General features: G+C 37.9%; 1 long non-coding RNA gene across 1 annotated transcript; it reads left to right on the top strand.

Annotated features, from left to right (window-relative positions):
- Window positions 1–528: 528 nt before the first annotated feature.
- On the top strand, window positions 529–25216 carry LOC134762117 (uncharacterized). Its single transcript, XR_010141778.1, has 3 exons — window positions 529–866; window positions 10884–11057; window positions 25083–25216. It is a non-coding gene; the product is annotated as an uncharacterized LOC134762117 (long non-coding RNA).
- Window positions 25217–25993: the final 777 nt, after the last annotated feature.

Genomic DNA, 25993 nt, shown 5'->3' on the forward strand with positions numbered 1-25993 from the left:
ATGAAAGACTAACCTGTCAGTCTCGAAAACCTGTGACATTGAGATAAAACTGTAAAACTGCTCTTATGAATCATGTGTTGTGGAATTATTCATGGATCTGTTTGTGCTTTAAAAAGGCCCACTTCTAAAATTTTGCAAGGTCAGTTATATGAGTACAATAAGACGTCAACATACCATATGTCTAAATATTTAAAAGTTAGTTATAAACTAGAAACTATTAAATATTTTCTTTTTTTCTCTTATTTTAACAAATATAGCTTTGTATAGCAAGTTCAGGTTTAAGCTAGGCATTCTCAAATTTCTCTGTGTTATTCAACTGCACTTCACCTTTTCTTCCCGACCCCAGCTCCACTGGACTGTGTGAGGGACCCTGTCTGCATGTATATGGACACCCAAGCCCTCACGTCAAAGTCCCATTCATACTTCACAACAAATGGTGGCCTCACCAATGGTAGGGTGGGGTTCACTTTGAGGAGAATTGTCTCTGAGAAGATGCACATACCCTGGGCTACTTGGTCAGGATATTTTTGGGCCCCAGGTACCTGGACCTAATGACTTACCCCATAGGAAATGGCACTGGGCACTGGTAGAGAAGAGACAGAGAAGTGCCTTTCAAGGACAAAGTCCAGGAAAGAAGCCCTTCTTGCTCTGGCGTAAGGAAGTTACTGTTCTCAGATAAGAACAGACTAGAAAACCAGCCAAAAGAAGCAAGGCAGACATGAAGGAATGAAGTACTTAACACATGCTAGTAGGGAATGAAACTTGAAACATTATTCTATTTGAAAGAAGCTGGACACAAAAGGACACATATTATATGATTGTATTCACATAAAACATCAAGAACTGAAAATCTCTAGTGAGAGAAGGTAAGTTGTGGTTGCTTAGGGCTGAGAGTGTTGGGTAGAGGGATGGGAAGTGATGGCTAAAAGGTACAGGATTTCTTTATGAGATAATGAAAATTTCTAAAATGGGCTGTGGAGATGATTGCATACATCTGAAAATATTATTGAGTTGTATACTTTAAATGAGTGAATTGTATTATATGTGAATTGTGTGAATAAAGCTGTTAAAGAAGAAAGGCAAATGCTGTTCAGTCCAATTAAATAAGTGAGCCACTTCTGGTCTGCAAAGTTAAATGATGACGCACGTAAAACTTAGAATCAGACAGAGTGTAGTTCATTTGCAGGCTTTGCCTCCTTTAGGTTTCATGACACTTGGCAATGTTTAAAATTATTCTGTACCCCATTTTCCTCATCTACAAGGTGACAATGACATAACTTCTGGCATAGTGTTATGATGGGATTAAATGACTTAGTGCCATATAGTAATATTCTGTAAATAGTAGCTAATTATTATTATTATTAATAATCATCATTAAAATAATTATGTGTCTCATCCACTACTAGACACAGGTGTATTCATTGAAGAGTAACATGAGGTTCTCTGAGGAATTCATAAGCCCTAAGAATGTCTATGCTAACAGCAACAATAATTCATGGAAGTCAGCTGAAAGAATCCAGTTTACACAAGCTGTCAAGCATCAGTCACTGACCAACAAGACAGGCATCAAATCTGACCCCTCTTGTAGGCAGTGATAAGAGGAAGTAGAAACTAGGTGAAGAGACAGAATCCCAAACAGATAATCATGACCACATAATGGAGGGTGGAACGAATGAATAAGACACTTTGGGAGTGTGGGAGCACAGAGGAAAAACTCAGATGAGTCTAGAGACATTGAAGGGTCCTTAGAGCTGAGGTTTTTGAGCCACTCTATACAGGACGTGTTGCTAAGAGGGACAATGTGATAAATGCATGGAAATGGAAAGCAAGATTGTTTGGAGAACCGCATGTGTTTCTGTGGTTTATCAAGGGTTGATTTTTATAGTGTGGGTGGGAGAGCACTGTAGATGAGGATGGAGGGGCAGGTTTTGCCACATCATGTATGTCCTATTTGCTGGCAAGTTGGGATTTTATTCTGTGGGTGATTAAAAGGGTTTTAGGGCATGGAGTGGCATGATCATATTTGTGTTCTGGAAAAATATCCCTCCTAATACTTATGGAGAACAAAAAAACAGCAAGGAAACTGGAAGCAAGTAAAACCATCAGGAGGCCACTGATATAAGTCATGAGTAGATGGACATAGGAATAATTTGAAAAAATGTGAAGTAGATACAATTAACTGAATTGAATTCACGAACTAATGGTATAGACGTAATAAAAAAATCACAGGTTTTTAACTTAAGTAATGGGAGTGGGTCATAGAACTCTGTAATAAAAATGTGAAAATCAGAGGTATGAAGGTATGAAGATAAACATGACTCTTAGGTTTCCTAGCACTTAGCCATTTCCAGTGTTCAAATGTAGGAAACAAGCAGGAATGCAGAAGAGATCTGCTTGGGGATTGACTGATTTTGATGTGAGCTTGCCCTGTTTTTCTTTTTGTGCAAACTTTATTGGTGGCTGGATGATCCTTATATTTACTCATGGGTAGGGGCTTAGTCTAGGTACTTGTATATAAAATAAATGATCCTTGAAACTGATCGCTGTATGATTTCCAGCGTAGTAAGCCTAGTGAGGTGTCTAATTGAATAGGATTGCTTTCTGAGTACAGGGAATGCCTGGTACAAATCACACTGATTAGAACATTGCTATGGACAAGTAGTAGGTGATGTTACCAAAGTTGTTTTTTTTGTTTGTTTGTTTTTTCCTGAGGGAAGTTGATGGATGCCAGGGAAGAGAGTTCATATTTAAGATGGTGTCAAAATTACAATTTTTAGTTGCAAAAAATGGCATCCACTCTGGCCACTAAAAGCAGAAAAGGGATTTATTAAAGAGTATTAGGTAGTTTATAAAATCTCCAGACGCCAAGAGAAGTAGGTACTGAGCCCTAAAGACGAAATCAATGTGCAACCCCACTTCAGGTACCATGGCACACCACCTGGGATGTCAAAGACACTATAAACACTGACACTGTCATCCATTAAGAATTGGTCTCATTGGGATATTACCACTGACCCCACAGAAATACAAACTACCATCAGAGAATACTATAAACACCTCTACACAAATATACTAGAAAATCTAGAAGAAATGGATAAATTCCTGGACACATACGCCCTCCCAAGACTAAACCAGGAAGAAGTTGAATCCCTGAATAGACCAATAACAGCCTCTGAAATTGAGGCAATGATTAATAGCCTACCAACCGAAAAAAGTCCAGAACCAGACGGATTCACAGCCAAATTCTACCAGAGGTATAAAGAGGAGCTGGTACCATTCCTTCTGAAACTATTCCAATCAATAGAAAAAGAGGGAATCCTCCCTAACTCATTTTATGAGGCCAGCATCATCCTGATACCAAAGCCAGGCAGAGACACAACAAAAAAAATAGAGTTTTAGACCAATATCCCTGATGAATATCAATGCAAAAATCCTCAATAATATACTGGCAAACCGAATCCAGCAGCACATCAAAAAGCTTATCCACCATGATCAAGTGGGCTTCATCCCTGGGATGCAACGCTGGTTCAACGTATGCAAATCAATAAATGTAATCCATCATATAAACAGAACCAAAAACAAAAACCACATCATTATCTCAATAGACGCAGAAAAGGCCTTCAACAAAATTCTACAGCCCTTCATGATAAAAACTCTCAATAAACTAGGTATTGATGGGACGTATCTCAAAATAATAAGAGCTATTTATGGCAAACCCACAGCCAATATCATACTGAATGGGCAAAAACTGGAAGCATTCCCTTTGAAAACTGGCACAAGACAGGGATGCCCTCTCTCACCACTCCTATTCAACATAGTGTAGGAAGTGCTGGCCAGGGCAATCAGGCAGGCTAAGGAAATAAAGGTATTCAATTAGGAAGAGAGGAAGTCAAATTGTCCCTGTTTGCAGATGACAGGATTGTATATCTAGAAAACCCCATCGTCTCAGCCCAAAATCTCCTTAAGCTGATAAGCAACTTCAGCAAAGTCTCAGGATACAAAATCAATGTGCAAAAATCACAAGCATTCTTATACACCAATAACAGACAAACAGAGCCAAATCATGAGTGAACTCCCATTCGCAATTGCTTCAAAGAGAATAAAATACCTAGGAATCCAACTTACAAGGGACATGAAGGACCTCTTCAAGGAGAACTACAAACCACTGCTCAATGAAATAAAAGAGGACACAACAAATGGAAGAACATTCCATGCTCATGGATAGGAAGAATCAATATCATGGAAATGGCCATACTGCCCAAGATAATTTATAGATTCAATGCCATCCCCATCAAGCTACCAATGACTTTGTTCACAGAATTGGAAAAAACTACTTTAAAGTTCATATGGAACCAAAAAAGAGCCCACATTGCCAAGACAATCATAAGCCAAAAGAAGAAAGCTGGAGACATCACACTACCTGACTTCAAACTATACCTGAAGGCTACGGTAACCAAAACAGCATGGTAGTGGTACCAAAACAGATATAGACCAATGGAACAGAACAGAGCCCTCAGAAATAATACCACACATCTATAACCATCTGGTCTTTCACAAACCTGACAAAAACAAGAAATGGGGAAAGGATTCCCTATTTAATAAATGGTGCTGGGAAAACAGGCTAGCCATATGTAGAAAGCTGAAACTGGATCCCTTCCTTACACCTTATACAAAAATTAATTCAAGATGGATTAAAGACTTAAATGTTAGAACCAAAACCATAAAAACCCTAGAAGAAAACCTAGGCAATACCATTCAGGACATAGGCATGGACAAGGACTTCATCACTAAAACACAAAAAGCAATGGCAACAAAAACCAAAATTGACAAATGGGATCTAATTAAACTAAAGATCTTCTGCACACCAAAAGAAACTACCATCAGAGTGAACAGGCAACCTACAGAATACAAGAAAATTTTTACAGTCTACCCATATGGCAGAGGGCTAATATCCAGAATCTACAATGAACTCAAACGAATTTACAAGAAAAAAATCAAACGACCCCATCAAAAAGTGGGTGAAGGATATGAACAGACACTTCTCAAAAGAAGACATTTATGCAGTCAAAAGACACATGAAAAATGCTCATCATCACTGGCCATCAGAGAAATGCAAATCAAAACCACAATGAGATACCATCTCACACCAGTTAGAATGGTGATGATTAAAAAGTCAGGAAACAACAGGTGCTGGAGAGGATGTGGAGAAATAGGAACACCTTTACACTGTTGGTGGGACTGTAAACTACTTCAACCATTGTGGAAGACAGTGTGGCAATTCCTCAAGGATCTAGAACTAGAAATACCATTTGACCCAGCCATCCCATTACTGGGTATATACCCAAAGGATTATAAATCATGCTGCTATAGAGATACATGCACACGTATGTTTATTGCGGCACTATTCACAATAGCAAAGACTTGGAACCAACCCAAATGTCCATCAATGATAGACTGGATTCAGAAAATGTGGCACATATACACCATGGACTACTATGCAGCCATAAAAATTGATGAGTTCATGTCCTTTGTTAGGGACAGGGATGAAGCTGGAAACCATCATTCTCAGCAAACTATCACAAGGACAAAAAACCAAACACCGCATGTTCTCACTCATAGTTGGGAATTGAACAATGAGAACACTTGGACACAGGAAGGGGAACATCATACAGCGGGGCCTGTCATGGGGTTGGAGGAAGGGGTAGGATAGCATTAGGATATATAGCTAATGTAAATGAGCAGTTAATGGGTGCATCACACCAACATGGCACATATATACATATGTAACAAACCTGCACGTTGTGCACATGTACCCTAGAACTTAAAGTATAATAATTAAAAAAAAAAGAATTGGTCTCATTCACCATTCTGCTTTCCTGAAATTCAATGTCCAAACAGATGACTTCCTTGAGTTATTTAGTTCTCATGAAAATTTTGCAAAAGTGAGTGTTATTGTTAGAGTCTAGATGGAAATTTTCTATCCTTTTCCTTCAGGAAAGCTAGACTTATTATTTGAGAAAACTAAAATTGAGGACTTTCAAAGATAGTAGGTAGGCTCAAATAAAAACATTGTCCTAGCATAAGTCAACAGAAGCCAGTAAAGTCATATGATACACATTTTATTTTAAAGTCATTAATTCATTTGTTCTATATTTTGAAATTGTTAATATAGTAAAAAGAAAATAAAAGTCCATCTACATCTTTGCCAAAATGCAAATGATTCAATCTGGGAATTTGGGTTCCCTTGAATTGCATGGCAGTGTAGCCTAAAACAAGGGCTTAGGGGTAAGAAACAATCCGAGGTTTGAAACTTCACTCCATCAACTTATTATTGGATCATCTTATCTGATTTCTTTATCCTCATTTTCATCTGTACAGTGAATGAAGACAACAATGGTGCTGATATGAGAACTAAACAACACAATGAATGCAAAGCACCCAGAGAGAGTGATCAGAAGGCAGATACTCAGACTTCTTATTCAGGGCTCCGTACTTCCGAGTTAGCAGAAGAATGATTTCTCTTTTTGTGAACATCAAAAGCCCTGTTTTTTTGTCCTCCCCTTCCACACCTTTTCTTTCTGTTCCTGTCCCTAAGGATAGCAATAAACCATATCTGGAAGCCCAATGAGGCATGCACAACTTTTGCCTGTCTTAGTTCTGCCAGTAATAGAACAGTAATTGTTCAGAGAAACTGCAAGGGAAATGGTGGGTAAGGAGAACAGAAAGTGCTCCAATTGATCTCAATTACTGTCATGAAATTGAGTCTTCTGTCCGACATCTAAATTTAATGCTTCCTTTCCCTGAGGATCTGTCCCTGGTTGTTGCCTCCTATTGTATCTGTGGTTGGCCTGTCACCATCTGCATTGCCCTCTTCATCAGAATGAAGGAATTGTTTTCGTTTACCTAGAATTTCCTCTGTATGCTTTTTTGCTGCCTAGATCCCTGCTCTAGTCCTCTGACATTCATATTTGAATCTTTTCACTTTCTCTGGCTCAACACCCAGGGAAGAACTATGTTGTGGTTTAGCATACAAAGAATTAATTTACATTTATGAACAAGGAGACAACTTTTCAAAACCTAAACAAGATGAGTGTAGGCGTTGCCCAAAGGATGAAAACATACTCTGAAGTGAATTATTTCCCTCTTTATTTGGGTGCAATTAGGAAAGTTAATTATGGGTAATTTTCAGCATGCATATGCTTTCACTTTGCTGATTTATAAGGAGGCATAAACATAATTAGGTGTGCATATGCATCCTCACAGTTTAATGGGCCCTGCATTCCCGGTAATGGGGAGGCTCAGCATGCTGTTGATGTGTCATTTTTCAGGCTAAGGTATAGGAAGCTTTCTTGGATTGACTATCCCCAGGAAATTACATGGAAATGCAAGGTATATAGTTATATGAATTCAGAAGTAATGGTATCTTAGGATACATTCACCATCTGCTTTTCATCTTAAAAGACATTGAATGGATTTAGATAGATTTAGCAAATGTGTGTCCTTAAAGTAGCAGTTCCTTTTTTTTAAGTTGTAAAGTACTCTGTATTTAGAAATTAACAAATTTATAGTGTTTTAGAACTAGAAGTACATAAAAAAGCATCCATTTAAGATGAGGTTGTTCAGACTCATTGAAGTGATCTTCCGAAGGTTACATAGTTTTTGAGAAACCTACAAATGAGTTGGCGAAAGATGAAAGAAGTAGATTTTTTTTTTTTAATTGTTGATGTAGCATCTGCATTTCCCCGGAATCCCAGCTTTAGTGCCAGCAGAACCAGCTACATAATTTGCAGGGCTTAGTGCAAAATAAAAATTCAGGTTGCTTGTCCAAAAATTAAGACTTTAAAGATGATAATCACAGAGCATAAAACCAAGCACAGAGTCTTTCTAAACCCAGGGCCCTGTTTGACTGCACTGGTTGCACATCTATCAAGATGACCCTGAGTACCACAATGGTATTAGATGACACAAATTTGGCCACTAAAAGGTAGTGAGCAGAATGACACCAAGATCAAGGTTGCGGAGAAATAATTGCAAACAGCATTTCCATGAGCACTGGTCAGAGAACAAGAAGAAAGGTCAAGATCACATCTGAGAAAGTTCATGTAATTGTTTTCAAACAACTGCTTAAATGCTAGAAACAGAGCTTGTCTGGTTAATCAATAGGCAATGGTATGTGAGTGACGCTTGAAAGACAGCAAAATTTCTGCAACTTTCTATTTATTGGAACTTCCTGCTTTTGGAAAACAAGCAAAAGGGTAAAATAATGAAGGCATATGGTATCTTTAGAAAGATCCAATTATAATAAAGACAATATACATATATTGTGGGAATATCTGTCATATTCCAGGCACTATATTAGATGAAGAATGTAGAAAATCATATCCTTTCTCTTGAGGCGCTTTCTGTCTAGCAGAAAAGATAATCTTATAAAACTACTTTCATGAAAATTAGAAAGTTCTGAGGAGTTTCAACAGTAATTTCAGAGCTCAGATAAATGAAAACAGACCAAACGAGAGCTAATTTATGACTATTGTTCCCATACCATATGCCAAACTGTATTAGTGAGTCCTCTCAAAGCAGTCCTGTGATATATGTATTAGTATCCTCAATTGTGAGATGTGTAGTCAGAGACTAAGAGAATTTAAATTACTCATCCATGACCACAGATATTGTAAAGGAGAGCTTTGGAATGACATTGCAAGTACATCTGATTCTGTAAGCCAGTGATTCTCAAATGTGGTTCTTGGACCAACTGCATCAGCATCAGCTAAGAACTGCAGGAAATGCAAATCCTTGGGTACCACCCCATATCTACTGAATCTGAATCTCTGGTGGTGGGGGATGGGTGGGCAGCAGTCTGTTTAGCAAGCCCTCCAAAGGATTCTGAAATTCCCTAGAGTTTGAGATCCACTGAATTACCCAATGCTCTTTTTTCCGCCTTGTGCTGCTTTTTAACACTTACTGAATGCTTATTATGAGTCCAACATTCTGCTAGGTGTTTGATGTATTTTAGCTATTTAATCTTTGTAATGATCTAGCTAAGGAGGTATTGTGCTTCATTTTTAGATTGAATGAAACTGAGGATTAGAGACACTAAACTGGAATAACTACATGCTTGTTTTTATCTGTCTTACCCACTAGTAAATGAGTTTCTTAAGAGAATTTTTAAAAGCCTGATTCATCTCTGCATACTTTGTACCTGCACAGGGCTCAAAAGGCAGTATGTCCTCAATAGGTGCCTAGTAAGTGAAGAATGGATGAGTGAATGTACTTGTCTAAGGGCAGACACACAGAAAAACAAACACTTTAAATCTGTATCTATTTGGTTTGGAAGCCGATCTCTTCCCATCAGAACGTGAGAAATGCTTTATGAAAATAGTATTATTTCAGCTCCCTGTTCCCTTTGTCTCATCCACAGATTAATTTTTCCATCAATTTTGGGAAAATCAGAATCCAAGCCCCATCTGTGCCCATGCTGGCATTCAGATATATCTGGACATGGCTATGGTATTGATGGGTTTAATTTGTTTCTTCAAATTTTGTTTGGGGTATTTGTGAACTCCCACACTATGCTACATGAGAGAGATAAATTATTAACAAAACATGAATGGTATGAGTCATTTTTATAGCATGGCAGGGGATTAGGGTTGTAGATATGTGCTATAGAGTTTGAAGGGAAGGAGGAGATGGACAAGATAGCATTGTGTCTAACTTTTAACCTGATCCCTGGATTCATGCATTAGTTCTCAAGAGAGGGATTTTATAAGGAGAAGTTGAAAGAGGGAGTTATTTCCCCGGGGACTCTGAGGGTCTGAATTAAAGTCATGCTTCTTCAATTCCTCTAGTGACAAATTTCAAGATAGGGTGTAAGAACGGGCATTGTTCCTCTCTGGCATGAAATATGAGTTGCCTCCATTTAGTGACAATTTGATAATTTTATATTTGATAATATAGCTTTGGGTGTACTAGTAATTATCTCTTTGCCATAACCTCTCCCCAGTCTCAACATTATCACTAGCCACAGAAAGGGCCCACGAATCTCCATGTGCCCTCGCTGCTACCACTATTTTGAATGATCTTTGCACAGATAACCACCTGCCTTTCTCCCTCATTTCAAACATGTCTCTGCAAAAACAGGTCTTCCATGACTCCCCTGTTTAAAAAGCTTGTCCTCACCTCCATCACTCTGCATTTTCTTACGCTGATTTATTTGTCATCCCTGCATTTGTCACAACCTAGCATACTGTATGTCTATTTGCCTACCTATGTATTCTCTGTCTCCTGCCATGTGAGCCCTAGGATAATAAGAACATATCTGTTTTATTTACATTCTGTTTTATACAGTCAGTTGAACAGATAATATTATCTAGGAGTTGTTTAACAAATATTTTTTGAATAAATTAATGACCCCAGTGCAATGAAGAATAGATACTAGCAGCAGTGCCAGAATCAAGGCACTATCGTCAATTGACTCTTTAACAGTGTAAAAACGTGGCATAAAGGTTAGTGAATGGCAAGTAACTCTTCTGGTGGCCTTTAGAAGTGATTGGGGCAGACTTTTAAAAAGATGCTGGAGGTTATCCATTGTGTAGTTAAGGAGTAGTCTTGCAGGATTTCAGTTATTACCATTAATGCGACTTCATTTGTATTCATATCTTGGTGAAGCCTGAAGAAACCACAGTGTGATCTTAAGTCCTTTCTATGATTAGTATGCATCAGGAACTAATGGTGTCTCTTGAGTTGGAGTCAATTGATGTATTTTTGGGAACATGCTTGTGCCATGTCACCTAGGGCTCAGTCTGAGTTCTCCAGGTATCATTAACTTTACAAAGACTTTGAATATCCAAATTGCGTTGATTTTAAACTCACCATTTATATTTTAGGTAAATTTAATGTAAATCTTCAGTTCAAGTGCACAGAATTTGTTTAAAAACCCTGAAGATGCTTTCATGATCGACACATCTGTCATTGCTGTTGCTTATCACTGTTCCTGGGAATCCGTTACTTCATCAGCCATCTTTCTTTCCATCTAATGAACACTCTTCTCCCTGACTCAGGTGACCTTTATAACCCTAATCTTATATTTGTCATAATGCCCCTCGTACGGCTAAGGCAAATCATAGTTGAATATCATTACAGGTTCAATAATAACAGAAGGGAAATTCAATAGGGAAAGTTATTTACAATTCCTACAAGATGCGGCTATTCTTAGAAACTATAGACAAAGACTTTCCCATATCACAAAATTAGCTATCTGTCTGGAATAGCCCTGAAAATACTTAATATTTATATGCAAAGTTACTCTCAATCACTCTTTTATGTCCGGTATTGATACCTCTTCTCAGGATGATTTACAGTGGAAAAGCCAAATTTCTCCCAAATTCTGCCCTTACGATGACTTTGTATAATGGCCACTAATAGTACAATTCATTATACTACCGTAGTCAAAATCAGCATAGTTCTGAAGATACATGGTAATCATTGTTGAATAAGTTATGACAAAGCTGAATTTAGCCATCACTGGTCCACTTACTTTTTAGAATTTATTCTCCCTCTACACGTGCCCATAGAGATCACTGTATTTTCCTCCAGAGTTTTATCCTGTATGTAGATCCTGAAAAATTAGTTCTCATTGCATTGAATAATATTTTCTCATTTTCTTTGTTTTATTTTTTATTTTTTATTTTTAACATCTCATTAAATAACGGAAAACTGCAGGAAATTCAGAAGGTACAAATGAACAAGCTAAAACATTTGTATTACTTGGTAATACAAACAGTATTACCAAATAATGACCACTCTCAAAATAACATTTGTTCTTTCTATTTGTATATATTTATAGTCATATTTAAAATGGTTTATATTGGAATATCATTTTCCACTTCATAACGTAGCATTACTTAGACAAGTATTACCTAATGTTTATGATTTCATAGGATTTCATGAATAGATATGATATAAATCATTTAATCAGTCAGTAGTAAGATATTTAGATTTATTCTAATCATTCACTATTATCTGAGAACTGTCAATGAACACTCTTGTAGCTATATGCTTAACATAAATTTCTTGGGAATTGCTGGGCTAAATTACATAATTTTTAAAAATTATGATAAATAGTATCAAATTGACTTCCAAGAAGATTGTGCCAATCCATGCCAACTAGGAATCCATGCGAATGACTATTGTCCTATACTTGTACCAACACTTTTATTCCCTCCCCTCTCCTTCTCCTCCTCCCCCTTTTTCTGCAATATTTAGAAATTTGAATAGTTAACCATGGTTTTTTAAATTTTTTAGTTTGTATTTCTTTCCTAACAAGGCTTAATATTTTTAAAATATGTATTAGTCTTTTGTACTTTCCTTTTGTTATTTGTTTGGCTAGATCCTTTATCTTATTTTTAGTAAAGGTATTTCTCTTTGTTTTCTTTTTCATTATTGAACTCTCCTTTCAGTGATGCCTAAAATGGAAGTTTGTTTCAGTTGTAGAAGATGAAATACTGGATAGTCAAATATTAATTATGAGTAATGAATTTTCTGTCATTTAATAGTCTAAAATGATTTTATGCTGTCATATTTGCTGAAACCCTTTGCCCACCTGGAGGGCGCCCTCCTGATGTTCCATGACTAGTGGCATCCTAACCCTCTAACACGTAGATCAAGGTATATCAAGGGTGACTAACTCAGTCCTGAAACATCTGCTCTTCGCACTACACAATGAGACTCACGGAGAAGTAGCTCACTGCTTTTTCTTGAGCGGGCCTCATAAAAATTGTTTAGTCTATTTCTCTTTCGATTTTTTTTTTTTTTGGCAACTACATTGCAACTCTTCTGAGACTAGGGGCCACATCCTTGTTCTCAAAGTATTTCAGTGCAATATGACCTTCTAGTCCAATAAGAATGTTGTGTGAGGTGAAATAATGAATAGTTTTTGAGCCTCTTTTCTACAGCACACACTTATTGTCACTTTAAAAAAATTATATAAATTATAAAATATGTTTTATAACTATTTTTCCTCATTTTTCCGAAATGGAAATCATAGTTCAGAGAGGTCAAACAACTTGTTCAAGTTACACAGCTAGTCAGTGTAACTTGGGTGGGGGGAAGTATCACACCCGTATCGATGTGACTTCAGCACTTTTGTTCTTACGTTACTGTTTTCCCAGCCTTTTTAGCATGGAGCTTCCCTCAACTAGGCAGCGAAGTATACACTTGACGATTTGGTTTGTTATTTATCCAGGAAGAGCAAAATCTTGTGAGAACAAGTGTTTTATCCATTTCTGACTCATTTCAATTCCAAGGTAATATTCTAGCTTTTATTTCAGTGAATAATGCTGGTAAGTATACACATATCTTCAAAGCTGTAATTTATATCTGCCTAACCTTCTCTTCAGAGGGCAGTAAAGATTACTGGTCATGTCAGCTCACTTCTGAGACTAGAAATTATATTACCATTTTCTATAAAAATATTGAAACATGCACAGGCACCACACCAAAAGAGGTTGTTATATCCCATTTTCTAAAATTACAGCAAAGAGAGTGAGTTTTCTCCCTTCAGATACTGCATGGTCTATTCTTTTTTTTGTTTGCTTGACTGTGTGTGGTTTTTTTTAAGTATCATTTCAGCTTAGAGAAACTGGTTATCTTTCAGGATAGATTTTCTCTGCTGCTTGAATGCTCTGCTCACCAGGCATTGATGAGTTGGTTGTTATCATTATTACAGAAATAAAAAAAGGAACAGTGCAATGAAATAACAAACAATAGTCTGAGTGATTTGGAAGCCGAATTTTGGGTGCTGCATCAACATCAGGGCATGAGTTCTGGGAGGTGTGATAATATTAGTTATTAGCCTGGATCACAGGATTTATCTTGTTTCCTTATAACATTTAAATATTTCACTATACATTCAATATAATACACATACACAGACATAATAGAACTTGGCTGATAGAAAATGAATATTTTATTTGTATATACATATCTGATATAAAAATTATTATGTGCATTTATATTTTCCATATAGTTAATATTGTTCAATCTCTGGGAGGCATTGGGGAGAGGAAAAAAGTCCTTCTGCACATTCTCTTGTATTCCCAGAATACAAGTAGGGGCTGTGGAGGGTTTTTTAAAAAAAATCTTTTTAGTTTTTTTATTTTAATTTTTGTAGATACATGGTCTCACTGTGTTGGCCAGGCTGGTCTCAAACTCCTGGGCTCATGTGATTCTCTGGTCTCAGCCTCTCAAAGTGCTGGGATTACAGGCATGAGCCACTATGCCTGGCCTATGGAAGGTTTAATTGGTACTTACAGTTACTAGCATTGCAGATATTTGCTGTCTGGATAAATGAATTAATAAACATGAGCATCTTTTGATTCCTTTCTCTACTTCACCTCCTCTGTTAATCAATTGCAGAATTTTGGTCTTTCCTTCTCCTTTTTGAATTGTTTTTCTCTCCACTCACAAGACCATTATGAGAATTAGGCACCACATCTGTCCTAGGGGAGAAGTCCTATCAGCTCCAAAGTCCTCTCAATCCATTACCTGGCTTCAGACCCTTGCTCATATCACACTAAATGTTATCTATTTACAAAAGAAAATGTTCATCAGATTTCTCCCTTGTAAAATATATTTTAAGTAATTCATTGACAAATAATAATTGTGCATATTTATTATGTACAACATATTGATTTGAAATATGTATAAATTGTGGAATGGCTAAATTGAGCTAATTAGCATATGCATTACTTCACATACTTTTTTTTTGGCGAGAACAATCAGAATCTCCTCTTTGAGCAATTTTCAGGAATAGAATACATTGTTGTTAACTATGGTCACTATGTTGTACAATAGATCTCTTCAACTTATTTCTCCTATCTAACTGAAACTTTGTATATACCTCCCTGCCCCTCCATTTTTTTTGAAGTTTAAAGAAATGTTACTTTATTTTATGTACAAAGCATGGTTTCTTCCATTGGGTAAATGCATTAAATAATCTATTCAAGAAAAATCACTTAATCCAACTTGATGAACTGATGAAACACTGTTATTCAGTCCCCAAAGCTGAACAAAACACCTACAATACCCCTCCAACAACTCCAGGCAGCTAAGATCTGCCATGACCTGTTTTTCTCTAACTTACTAATGTCACTACTGGGAACCTCATCTTCCTAGTTCAGAATTTCCCACACTTGTATTTCACTAGACCTTTTGCCACAAAATGCTCAATAGTTAAATAAATATGAGAAAGACTGGATTAAATAGGTCTTCATATTGTAGGACTTTTCCGAGATTTTTACGCTGCAAATTTATACGGTAAATTGGGGGCAGAACATGTCATATTTCTCAAACTAGAATGAGAATTGAGTACCCTCTCTGTGTTCCTTCTTTTATTTTGAGCAACACCTGTCAAATACCCTGGAATTCTGGGAGAAACACTACTTTAGTCATTCTTGGGAGTGATATTCACATCCCTACCTCATTCTTTGCTCTATTACTCTGCCTTGAATAGTGTCTCTGTATCCTTCCTTTTCCGTCTGCTTGGATGAACTCTATGCTTATTTGAGAAATTTTAAAAGTTTAAGTTTGTGTTTATATTAAGACAGCCAAGCTACCTAGTCAGCTAGGACTAGGAAAAGTGGACTCTGGTAATCATGTGAAGATTTTCATGGAGCAATAGGTTCTAGTGATGGAGGAAAATGCTAGTCAGAAACAGAACAAAAACAGGGGGAAGTACAGTGTCATGAAGACTAAAGAATGAAAATGATTTCACTCTCACTGAGTGAAATCCTGTGACAAAGTTTGATGGTGCTAAATTATACACACAAGCTGATAATTACGAGGATTACCTCATTAGAGTGGAGAAGTTTCAACTCTAATTTCAGGTGTCTTATTCCTTCAGGCTGCTAAGACAAAATATCCTAGATTGAGTGGCATATAAGCAAGAGTAATTAATTTCATACATTTCTGCAGGCTAGGAAGTCCAAGATCAAGGCACCAGCAGGAGCAATTGAAACTGAGAATCTTATACAGGGCTTGCGTAAATAAAATAAAACTGATAAAATCTTTCTAAAAAATAATTTGGAAGTAGGTATTAACTTAAATGTGGTCAGATTCTTTGATCCAGCAATTCCATTTATAGAAAACTTGTCTACAGAAAAAAGTAGAGATGTGTGCTCAGATTCATAGCCAAGGCTGTGTATTACAACAAAAGTTAGAGTAGTAAAAAACTGGGCAATCCAAATTCCCAAGTATATGTATAATTATCGAAAGCTTTATATTCAATATGATTGGAACTGTATTAGTCTGTTTTCACACTGCTATAACAAACTACCTGAGACTAAATAATTTCTGAAGAAAAGAGGTTTAATCAACTCACAGTTCAACAGGCTTAACAGAAAGCATGACTGGAGGCCTCAGGAAACTTCAATCATGGCAGAAGGTGAAGGGGAAGCAAGCACCTTCTTCTCATGGTGGCAGAAGAGAGAGAGAGAGTGAAGGGAGAAGAGATACACACTTTTAAACCATCAGCTCCCATGAGAACTCACTCACTATCATGAGAACAGCCAGGGGGAAATCCACCCCCATGATCCAATCACCTCCCACCAGCCCCACCTTCAACATGTGGGGATTACAATTCTGGGTGGGGACACAGAGCCAAACCATATCAGGAACAATTATAAATACATGCACATGCACACAGGCAAAAGTAGAATGGGAAAAAATAATAGTTATTTCTGGATTGTGTCAGTATAGATGATAATTAAAATATTTTGCTCAGTATCTTATATGTAAAATTTCTCCATAAAAATATATATATATTCATTTTATACTCAGAAAAATTATTATTAGGAACCTTGGCACTAGTTACTAGTCTCACTTTTTATATTTGAAAATACTTAATCTTTCATATACTCAGGGAATGTCATTTCATTTCCAGTTGTTTACAGATGCTGATGTCATACTTCCAGAATTCAGATTTCAGTGTCCTGGCTTAATATTTGTGTGGTTTTGAAGCCACTTACCCTCTTTAAACCTCAGTTTCCTTATCTGTAACAGAGGGATAAAAATAAGAATCACTTTTAGGGATATTAAGGGAGTCAAATGAAGTAATGAGTACATAGTACAGCAGTTGGCATAGAGTAAATCCTCAAAATCCAATGTTCATTGTGAATAACTTTAAAACAGAGACATCTACCCCAATATGTTGTTGTGGGAATTAAATGAACGAATATATTTCAAAATGTCTATATTAGGACCTGGCATACAGGAGACCAAGAAATACTAGCTCCACTCCGCTTTCTGTCCTGCCCTTTTCTCCTGCCTATGGGGTGGGTATGCTCCACTCTCCAACGGAGCAGGCAGGAAGCCAGGTGCAGAGTGTGCTGCCACCTAGCGGAGCACTGCGTATACAGAGGCAGCCTGGTGTTATTTGTTTGTTTGCTTATTTATGTATGTATTTATTTTTCAGGAAATCATATAAACCCGTTTGTCACACACCTACACAGGATTTCTGCTGCCCTTGCCCTCTGCCGGATTGGCTTGCTTTTTCTTCCTAATGCAATTTTGTAGAAGATTTTCACTTGTGAGGTAGCTGAACTAGAACCAATTACATTCTGTTATAAAGGGCAAGGAATGGAAAGCCACACCAGCATTCCTTCAGCTCGATCTTTGTAGAGATGCCTGGATAAGAAATAAAAGGGACTCAGACTGTGATGGGGGAGCCCAGGGGTCTCCTCCCGCCGTGTGGTGCATGTGATTCCAGGGAGCAGAGCTGCCAGTCTTGTGGTTGTTCCTCTTTTATTGGGTCTCCAAAGTGAAAGAGAAGGAAGCTGCAGTGACCTCCCCATCGTGGTAGAGGACAGAGAAAAAGATGAGAACAGTGTAGATCACTCTGAAAATGGGGTTCTCGCCTCATCCTTTTTCTGAGAGCTAAGGGCTTGCTCAGAGTGGCTATATATCGTGTAGGTCAATAAACACCTCTCTCATCAAATAAAACCATTTCTCAATATTTCATGGAGGAAAGCTTGAGACAGAGAAAATGCATGGACCTTAAACACTGTTTTAGCCACTCTTTAGCAGTGCAATATTGGAAAAGTCATTTCATCGCTGTATGCCTCAGTTTCCCCAATTTTAAATTGCAAATAATAATGATCGCGACAAATTTGTAAGATGACATAAAACAATGGGCATTAAGATTTGAGATAACATCCAAACACCATAAAGTTTGACACTTGGGGGAGTAATTTTTTAAAAGCCCCTCCCTTTCCTTTTAGGTTGCATTCATTTTCTATCTAGGCTGCAGCCTGGTGAGGGAATGGTGGTGGGGGCTAGGTACTGCAAGGAGTTGTTTCAGGGCCCTTGGGGTTTACCATTTGACAAATAATAGTTCTGTGATTATCCAGCCTGGCAAAGAGTCCAGGGTCCAGGCTGCAGATAGACAAATTAGAAAGCAACAATCAAGTACTTGGTGTCTACTGTGGGTTATTTCGTAGTTAACATGATTGGCTAGGTATCAGTGGATCTGGGCTCCAAGCCCGGTTCTTCCATGATCTTACAGTGTGCCTTTGGGTAAACATCTATCTTAGACATTTATTTCTATGCCCAAAGAGGTAAAGTGAATTGTTGAATTTTACTCATCTGGTCAGGTCTAGATTTCAAACCTTGTCTTTCTGATTGTAAATCCTGGTACACTCCAGTCACAAACATTTTGAAGCCATGTATCCCTTTAAATCATTTTGAAGTTGAGTGCCTGCCTATTCAGTTTACCATCAAACTAACCCTGCCAACACTAATATCCTCCTCACATTGCTCAAATAATGGAGACAGTTTCTAGAGAATGTGTCTGATTTAAATAAGGAGATTCTTATTTAAATTTAAAAGTTCAGAAATCACCCCGAATATCTGTTATTTAGATACTCTATCTTAAGACTTTTTTTAGCCTACAACATGTTTTACAGCCAAACCTGGAAGGAAGGTTCAAGAAAACAATGCGGGCAATACAAGGAGGATAAAGAGGCTCTTTGGGGTTTATATGGTTTAGAGATAGACAGAAGTTTGAATTCATTTTCTCCATTTTCTTGCATCTTCTCGTTTCTTCTCCCTGCCCCCCACTCCAGCCTGTTAGTCTAGAACTGCTTATACCTCTGTATACTCTGTCCCTTTTCTGTGGTCTGGAGCCATAGGACCAGATTTTAAACCTCAATTCTGCCACTTACTAAATATGTAAGTTAAGGAAAGCCACTCTACTTTTTGATCTTCAGTGTTTCCATCTACAAAATGAGAATAATGCTAACTACTTCCGAATGCCTCTGTATTAAGTCAAACCTGGAGTTTACATTCCAGTTTCAGAAGTCATCTAATTTTCAATTATTCAGTCACTTCCTAGTCTTAGTGCTTCTAAGCAATATCTAGACATCATTCTCAGTCCTTGTGCTTCTGACCTCTTGGGGAATTGTGAACCATCTTGAATTCAGAGATAATCCATTGTATGTATTTGATAGTAAAACTGAATCTACTGAATTTGCCTGCCTTTTTCTGGCTCACTTGGGACATAGTATAGTATGCAATATTTTGCTCAGGATGTATATTGTCTCTTGAATGCTGTGATGTGTAATGACACCTCATAGTTGATCTACTGAGTTGATTTAGGCAGAATAAATTAATTAAGGTGAGTTTGGGGTGTGAGAACAGCAAATCCACAGTGAATTGAGATTTTTCTCTTTTAATTCATTGTTGCATCATAGGTCATGAGGATAGAGCCCTCATGTATGGGATTAGTGCTCTAAAAAGACCTCAGAATGTTCCCTTTCCCCTTCTGCCATGTGAGCTGATAGCAAGAAGACAGCTGTCTATGAACCAGGAAATGAATCGTCACCAGACAGCAAATCTGCCAGCCTCTTGATCTTGGACCTCCCAGCCTTCAGAACTTTAAAAAATAAATTTCTCTTGTTTATAATCCACCTAGCCTATGGTGTTCTTTTATAGCAGCTCAAACTCATTAAAACACTCATTTTAGCTGTTTTGCTTTCAGCATTTGTGTAAGTTCGCATAGAGCACAGTTGGTCTCAGAACAAGGTGAGTATATCAGAGAAAATGGGTATTCAGTAGGCTTTATGGTACCTGGGTTGGAGGGGAGGAAAGGACGCTTGATACTATATGGCACCGTGAAGTCAGACCATACTTCCATGTTCATGATGCCCTTATCTTTTGAAGTAGTAGTTCAAAGACGACCCTAGGAAAGGCCTGATAAATCAACCCTGACCAGTCCTGCCACATTCAAGTAGGCTTCCTAGCTATTGCCAGATAAAGGACAGCCTGGAAAACAGGATCTCTTGCATCAAGTCATAGAATTCATTCACAACCTATTTGTTTCCTTTATTTGTTTTATCTTAACTGGTTGAACAATGAGGTTGAGAGATGGATGAAGGGCAAGAACTAGAAAGAGTACACAAATTGCTTTGGTAACTTCCAACCTCCCGAAGTTCAGTAATGGTAAAGAATTGATGTCTTGTTTTCTAATGAGCCACCAGAACAAATTCAGTAAGAAAGGGACAAATAGTAGAGGGGTGGAGCGGAGACTGCTTCAATTCATGACCACCTGGGTACTGGTGTTACTCTGAAAAGTATGTAGCAGGGGCAGCCTGAGAAATCCTTACAACACATCTCTACATTAAAGCTGGGGTAGTAGCAATGAGGACAGAAACTATTTGGCTTGCTGACTTTTAAGGTATTTTTTTTTCCTCTATAACCTGGTAATCTGAAAGGTTTCCCACTAAGCATAATTTCAAGACAGAAGTATTTATGAGGAATTTTAAACCTCCCCAAAGTCAATAACATGTCATATCTCCTCTCTCAAATTTAAATGCTCTGCAACATACACAGTGATTACTCATATCTGTGGGGTAGGAGAGACAGTCTAGTGTGGCAAACATTTCACTTTGGTAAGGTCTGACTTCTTGTTTTGATTTTCCAAAGATTGGCTGCCATGCTACTTTGTACCCCATGCTAACTCTTAAAAAATATGAAATTATACATTTTGTTTCAAGGAAACTTATCATCTTATTCTTCCTTTGATATACATTTATGTGTTACAGGGCTGCTGTCCAGAGTTTGCTGTTTTTCAGACACATTCTAAACCATTGGTAGAATAAGGTTAAGTCCCTGTGCATGTGCCTGATCAATAAATCTATCTTCCAGATTTCTGTCAGAGATAGAAAAAGTTAATTTCCAATTCTATTTTAATAATTAGACTGCTATGCACTTATTAGTTTTTAACAAATCCAAGGGAAGTATCCAAGGATGGTTCTAAAAAAGTACTATTGGGCATTAAGTCCAAAGTATAAGATGTAGTAAAGTTAAAGTTGAGAAAGTCAGTAACAAGGTCACCACTCAGGGATTAAAAAACAGTGTGAGATAATACTGATATGGTTTGGCTGTGTCCCCACCCAAATCTCATCTTGAATTGTAGTTCTCATAATTCCCAAGTATCATGGGGGTGACCTGGTAGGAGATCATTGAATCACGGGGACAGACTTTTCCTGTGCTGTTCTCATGATAGTGAATAAGTCTCATGAGATCTGATGCTTTTATGAAAGGCAGGTCCCCTGCACATGTCCTCTTTCCCCCCACCATGTAAGATGTGGCTTTGCCCCTCCTTCACCTTCTGCCATGATTGTGAGACCTCCCCAGCCGTGTGGAACTATGAGTCCATTAAACCTCTTTCCTTTATAAATTACCCAGTCTCAGATACATCTTTATTAGCAGCATGAGAACAGACTAACACATATACTATGATTAGAAAGAGTTGAGCCAATCCTAGGATTCAGTCTGAAATGTTGAAGGAATGTTGGAGTCCTGTCTTGTGGGATTTCACCAAGAGAGGGTTCATGACTATGAAGACCTGGACAAAGATGGAGACACACATGGACCTCCTACTTTCCACAAATGTGGAAGAAAGAGTTTTGGAAAGACTCATTGTTCCAAAGCCCAGTTACCAATAGACTGATCATTACAAAAGTCTCTTCAAGGTCCCTTGTCTTAAAGGCAGCACAGAAGCCTGGATCATAGCTGTCCTTCATCTAGAAAAACAGCTTTGGTAGAACTCGCATTAGCAGTTCAGGTGCCTCTCATCAGATCAAATTGGCTTCTCGTCATCCCGTACCTTGTGTTCTAGCCCTAGTGACCAGGCTTCTCCCTGGTTTCAGGGAACAACATACCATTTTGTACCTTATGTATGAATTGAGGCCTAATTTTATTTCTTAGTTCCAAACATGTTCTGACAAGGCTGAAGCCTGGTGTTGCCAATTCCATTCCTTTCCAAGGTGAAGATTCTTTGCCTCACTAGCTGATATGTTTTTGATGTGTGTCCTTGCCCAAATCTCATGTTAAATTGTAATCTCTAATGTTGGAGGAGGGGCCTGGTGGGAGGTGATTGGATCATGGAGGTGGATTTCTCAGGAATGGTTTAGCACCATTCCCTTGGTGCTGTTGTCATGATAGTGAGTGAGTTCTTGCAAGATCTGTTTGTTTAAAAGTGTGTGGCTCCTCTCCTCTCTCTGTCTTGCTCCTGCTCTGGCCATGTGATGTACTTGCTCCCCCTTCACCTCCCACCATGAGTGTAAGTTTCCTGAGGCCTCCTCAGAAGCCAAGCAGATGCCAGCATCATGCTTCCTGTATAGCCTGCAGAACCATTAGCCAATTATACCTCTTTTCATTATATTACAAGTCTCAGGTATTTCTTTATAGCAAAGCAAGAATGGACTAATACACTACAACTTCTAACTCAGTTTGGACTCATGATTTGTTCTCAGAAGTCTCTCTGTTGCTTTATAGAATCTTCACCATACTGCCTCTGTGACTCCCCACTGCCATGCTCGATCCACTTATAGAGAAAGTATCTAATTTTTCTAGTTCCAGCAATGCCATCCAAAGGTTTTCCTAGGTGGAATCCCTAACAGATAGCTCCCTCTTCCTTTCTCCTTTAGTGCTACCTGGAAGGGTGATCATTATTTGCTTTCCTTGGAACACAGAAGTTGGAGGAGAATTCCCAGTGTAATTTGCCTCACACCTTAAGCTCAGATGGCTTTCAACACTGTTTCAGAAGTAGTCTCTAGAAGCAAAAGTCAAGAAGTACAACTTCCTTTGTATTAGCCTGGTTTCTCTAGAGAAATAGAACCAATAGAATGTATATGTATATTCCCTCTCTCTGTCTCTCTCTCTCTCTCTCTCTATATATATATATATATATATACACACACACACACACATATACACACATATGTACATATATATACTATATACATATGTGCTTCACACATATATACATAATGTATATGTACATATATGTACACATCTGAATCTCATCCAAAACACTTTCACAGAAACACCTAGAATAATGCTTAACCAAACATCTGGGTTCTCTGTGGCTCAGTCAAGTTGACACATTAAATTAATTATCACATCCTTCCCTCTATTATTCCAGAGGCTGAAAAATACATGGTGCACTGCTGCAGTCACTAAATTCAGGGTCATTAACATGAATATGATTTTCCAGGAAGGAACTTTAAATGCTTAGCCTTGAAGAAGAGGCAGCTTAAAGAGAAGAGGTCTTTTTATCACCCTTTCATTGGTTTTGGTCTGCATTTCCTTTAGCTATATTCCCTGAGCACCCACCTACCTGTCTTATCAGACCCTTTCCTTACCCATCCCACAGCCTCCACCCTTGCCCGGTCCATGCCTCAGGTTTGCCACAGAGCTGGGTTGCTTCCTTACTCTTTGCTGAAAACAAATTCATAATACATTATAATAGTTACAACAACAGCTGTCTTCTCTTGCACGCTTATTGTATGCAATATTTTACATATATTAGCATGTTAAATCCTCATAACAACCCTGTGAGGAATGATGATGCCTATTTTGCAGATACTGTGAGAGAAAAACAAGAGAATTAATGAACTTGCTCAAGGCCACACAGCCATGAAGTGGTAAAACCACAATCCAAACCCACATACGTCTGACGCCAGAGTCTGTGCACAACATAGTTACACACTGTGCTCCCTGCCCCCCAACCTCTCCAAATTATTTCACCAAAGGCTGAGTAGCTGGCGCAAATGGAAAATTTTATCTCTGATTCAATCTGGTAGCTCAACACAGATCCGAACTCAGTGATCTTTTCCAAGCGTTGGCATAAACAGAAGGATTGAAATTCCTATGTGACTTCTCTGTGAGCAATTAAGGGGCTGCATTCTGTAGCATGCCATTCAGCATTCACTATTCATCATCACAAACTTTCAGACACACTGAAGGTCACGATTGAAAACAGTTATTTTAAGAGATGGCATTGTTCTCAAAAACCACAGTAGGACCATTGCAAAATGATTTTAACTCAGATCTATATTCAGAGATGAATTCTTCTTTCAGCTCAAATGACGCAGGTTTGTTAGTTGGGGTGTGAGTAGGAGGTGGGGAGATAAAAAGCAGGGGACGAGTATTCATTCTTATCCATCTCTTGCTCACCTTCTGATAGTTATTTATTTCCCTTGTACTTTTCAAACTCTTTTAAATTCTTTGCCTCAACCTAGCATCTCCATTTCATTTGTCATAGGAATATTTTTCAATAAGGGGAAATCTTTAAAGAACATTGAAAAATACAAGACATCTGCATAATAAAATCTTTTGCAAAAGATGCAAGATTTTCTTTAGGTCACACTTTCCTCTAATTTTTATTCCTCCAAAATTATTGTGCGGAATATGCTAAGAGCCTACCCACCTTTCTCCTAGGATTTTGCTTTACTTTCAAACACTCTCTCTACTGTCACAATGAATTGCCATTGAAGATTTCAAGATTTGAGAAAACAAGGTATGAGAGGGAGAAGCTACAATATATGCAGATGATAGATGAGATAGGGTTGTAGATGGAAGGACTGGTCTTAATCCTTTGCTTCTCTGAGGTAATAGTATAGATTCACCCTCTTGCTCTTTCTATGCAGTGCATTTTCCACCTCTTGCCTTTGGGCTTGCCCATGTGACTTGTTTAGCCAGTTGAATTTTAGCAAATATGTCATAAGCATTGTCTTTTTGCACAGATGTCATCACCATGAGAAGGACATACCACCCCAGAATAAGGAGAGGCAAATGGATTAGACTTGAAATGAACCCAGAGCCTAGATTCAAGCACAGCCAAACCCAGCTTGGATCACGTTCCCAGTCCTGTGCAGAAGAACCGTGAGACCTACAATATATTTCAATACCTTCTTTCAAGAAATAAATGCTCAACTTTGTAAGACACTGAGGTTGAAGGTTGTTTGCTACACCACATTTTGGTGAAAATAGTTGGCAGTGACACCAATCAAATCAAGAATAATCCCACAACACAGAGCTAGAGTACATGCAACTTCGGCATCTACTAGTATTCACTAAGTGCCAACATTGTGCTGGCAGCTTTGCGTGTTCTCTCATTTCAATTTTACAACAACAATAAGAGGTAAGCATTATGCAATCAATTTAAGTTTCAAAAAGATTAAATGACTTTATTAAAGCTCCATGGTTAGTAAGTTATAGAACAAAGCCAGAATCTGAGATTTTTCTATTAGACTTGCTCTGCTTTGGAAAAAAACATTTTTTTCTTTTTCAATTTAGTCCTTTAAAGTTGAATTTGTGCATACTTTAAAAACAGGATAGACAAAAGTAGTAGCTGTACTTTACCATCTACTGCATTTTGGGTTTATATCATATTCACATATTTCTCTATTTTTTTTCAGTGCTCATATTCACTCTTGTAGATAAGGATAGCTGGGATTACTCTGGCCATTCTACAGATTAGGAGACTGGGACTCACCAATATGGCCTTAATCTTCCCCCTACCTTTGTCAAACTTTAGACAGGTTTTTTCCTGACTTTAGGCCCCTGACCTCCTTCTTCTTAGATCATTTGCTTTAAAGAACTTGTGCTTGTGGATAATGTACCTCTCCCTTTTACATGGAAATCTTCTCAGACT

This window comes from Pongo abelii, chromosome 9 (assembly GCF_028885655.2).
Source record: "Pongo abelii isolate AG06213 chromosome 9, NHGRI_mPonAbe1-v2.0_pri, whole genome shotgun sequence".
Classification (NCBI taxonomy): domain Eukaryota; kingdom Metazoa; phylum Chordata; class Mammalia; order Primates; family Hominidae; genus Pongo; species Pongo abelii.